This window comes from Pseudorasbora parva, chromosome 11, assembly GCF_024679245.1.
Source record: "Pseudorasbora parva isolate DD20220531a chromosome 11, ASM2467924v1, whole genome shotgun sequence".
NCBI lineage: Eukaryota > Metazoa > Chordata > Actinopteri > Cypriniformes > Gobionidae > Pseudorasbora > Pseudorasbora parva.
In genome coordinates, this window is record NC_090182.1 from 2337470 (window position 1) to 2340638 (window position 3169).

A 3169-nucleotide genomic window follows, 5' to 3' on the forward strand; every position below is an offset into this window, starting at 1 on the left:
AATTAAACATTCAGAACAATCTTCTGAAAAACACAAGATTGCCATTTATGAGTGTGAGGCTGGCATTTGACCAACTAAATCAGAAGTTTGTTTTTTAATGTCATGAATCAAGAGGAAGGTTTTGGGCGCAGTGTGTCAAGTCCCACAAAAAGTCTTTGGAACATCTCAGATGTTTTGCAGAGTTGTGGTGGATACTGCAGGTTCAGAGCATATGTCATACCCAGAAGCAGGCAACATGCCCTAGGATTCCCTCAACGATGATGCCCACTGCATCTGGTTCACGACAGACATATATCTGCATATTGCGCAAGTCCTTGTGCACACTGCTCTCTGTTTTTCCCTGTATGAGACATAAACAGAACAATAAATGGCAACAGAGAACAATCTTCAAAAGCCTTCAATAAAATCACACATTAAAAGTTCACAAAAGGTTTTAAGTTTGGACGAGCCAGCTCCTGCACAGTAAGCCTGGCCTGTTGAACTGGCTTCATAGTACAACTTTCAGTACAGTCTCACTTGACACAACAAACCTGCGAGACTAAATCACATACACAAGTCACCTCCAAGGCCTAAATGGTAACACATAGGTGTGGTTAAGTAAAAGTATCTGAAAATGCCACTCTTACAGTTATATCAGCAGATAAATAATGACTCCTGCATTCATGTAAACAAGGATTTTACTTCTGTGAAGCTGCAGTTGAAAAATATGACAGTATATTTTAAATCAAGTTTACTAGCCACTGGAAGACCAAAAGATTAATTTTGATAACTGGTTCCTGTGCAGACATTTGGTTGTTTGTAGGTGTGTTTTTGAACTTTTGACTGAGCCATCAGACAAGCCATTTCCACCCAATTATAGTATTTGTTCTTAGACAAGCTAACCAATCCTCAACTCCAGCTCCGTATTAAACTCAGACAGACATAAGATTGATATCTGAGGAATAAATGCTTCCCCCCCAAAAAAATTAAAACTATGCTTTTTAAACAATACTTACATAGTAGTCAGAGATGAGCTCTTGCCCACTCTCTCCCATGTTTTCACATCTCAGAGTCTCTCATTCACCACAGAGGTACTTGGATCCTATAGTTGGCAAATGAATAATGAAAAACTGAATCTTGCAGGCAATATAACTACAATGCAATTATCAGTGTGGGTCTGTACTACCTATTTAACAGAGCTTACCGGCATATTTCTTTCTTTTATATTTAAAATTAATTAGCAGCTGTAAACAAAAATGTTTTTTGCAATATTCATCTATTGACAAGAGAATAAAGTACTTATTGTATGAATATGCCCCTGCAACATTGTTACCACTTTCGCCTCACCTGTATCAGTTCCATTAACAAGTTATTGATGCGTTGACCAACCGCTCCACCCTTCGCACTAAACAGGTCGAGAAGTTTTGGAGTACTTGTCCAGCTGGGACATAAACACTGATTCTAGTGGAACTGCAGCACACCTTCGGAATTCTTCATTTACCTGTAATACATCAATTGTTTAACTGTTATTTGGAACACAAGAATTGACAACCTTTCATTTTAATGCAATCCAAAAATCAGAAAGGGATGATACTTTTTTTTCCGTTCCTTTTTTCCTGACACTCAATAACTGACTTTTGGTTACCTTAATTCCTTTAAATGACAGATAACAATAAACCTCTGAAACATTTATCTCAATTCAACCTACTAAAAAGCTTACCTACTCCATGAACTTTTCCTCCCAATAGATTTGATGGTCTTCTAAAGAAGCAACACAGATGAAACAAAAGTTTATTTAGGAAAATATCAGGATCATTGATGTTAATGCAACGCAAAATAAATATATAATCTTTTTACTAGATCAAATGGTTTCAAAATATTTCAGACAAATATATCAACAGATTAAGTTAAATCATTTAAAAACTGATTAAACAATGTTGAAGCGGACTAACGTTAGGTCCATAAACAGCTGCTTTGCAACACAACAACACATTTACGAATTTTCATGATACCACGTTGCAGAGAGACACCAGGAATATATTATGTCATGTCCTCATATTTTTCAGCCATGCGGGGATAACAGTAACTACAAACCTAACAGTTAACGTAACTTTTATTGTTAATTTCACGACCTTCGGTAGGCCTCATGCGGCGCCAGCAAAACTGACAAACTTAATGCTGTCTGAAACAGGCGACGCTTTTACATTTTAGTTAAAAAATGCGTGCTCATTCGGCTAAAACCTAACTTGCAATGTAAATAGCTATACTTACATCGGTTGCACGTTGTAAGATCCTCAAAAACTCCACAGAAACCCGAAACTGGTCCGGTACAGCCAGGTGACAACGCGCAACGATCTCGTTCGTTGTTCTGCTGCAGCATGTGGGCGTGTCGTGACGTTTTACTTCAGATATAAACACTTAAATAGAGTTTTGTAGAAACAATTTATTGTGAAGGTCAGGGAAATCATTTTTTTGATAGGTAATAATAAGTTGCAAAAACATTCACACTTTTTTACTTATGTAAAACTTAAATTAATTCAAAAATAAAAGAAAATCAATTTATTGGAATAAATATACTTTTTAAAATAAATTCCTACAGACAACACCCTGAATTACTTTTTACAGTGTATAGACTAATATAATGATGAATATATAGACTAATATAATGATGAATATATAGGCTAATATAATGCTGAATATATAGGCTAATATAATGATGAATATATAGGCTAATATAATGATGAATATATAGGCTAATATAATGATGAATATATAGACTAATATAATGATGAATATATAGGCTAATATAATGATGAATATATAGGCTAATATAATGATGAATATATAGGCTAATATAATGATGAATATATAGGCTAATATAATGATGAATATATAGGCTAATATAATGATGAATATATGATGAATATATAGGCTAATATAATGATGAATATATAGGCTAATATAATGATGAATATATAGGCTAATATAATGATGAATATATAGGCTAATATAATGATGAATATATAGGCTAATATAATGATGAATATATGATGAATATATAGGCTAATATAATGATGAATATATAGGCTAATATAATGATGAATAAATAGACTAATATAATGATGAATATATAGGCTAATATAATGATGAATATATAGGCTAATATAATGATGAATATATGATGAATATA

At 33.5% G+C, this 3169-nt stretch overlaps 1 long non-coding RNA gene across 1 annotated transcript; it reads right to left on the reverse strand.

Moving 5' to 3' along the window:
* Positions 1-2473, reverse strand: LOC137092143 (uncharacterized). The gene is made up of 5 exons (XR_010908160.1): positions 2251-2473; positions 1700-1740; positions 1327-1480; positions 996-1081; positions 1-340 (listed from the first exon to the last, which is right to left on the reverse strand). It is a non-coding gene; the product is annotated as an uncharacterized lncRNA (long non-coding RNA).
* Positions 2474-3169: the final 696 nt, after the last annotated feature.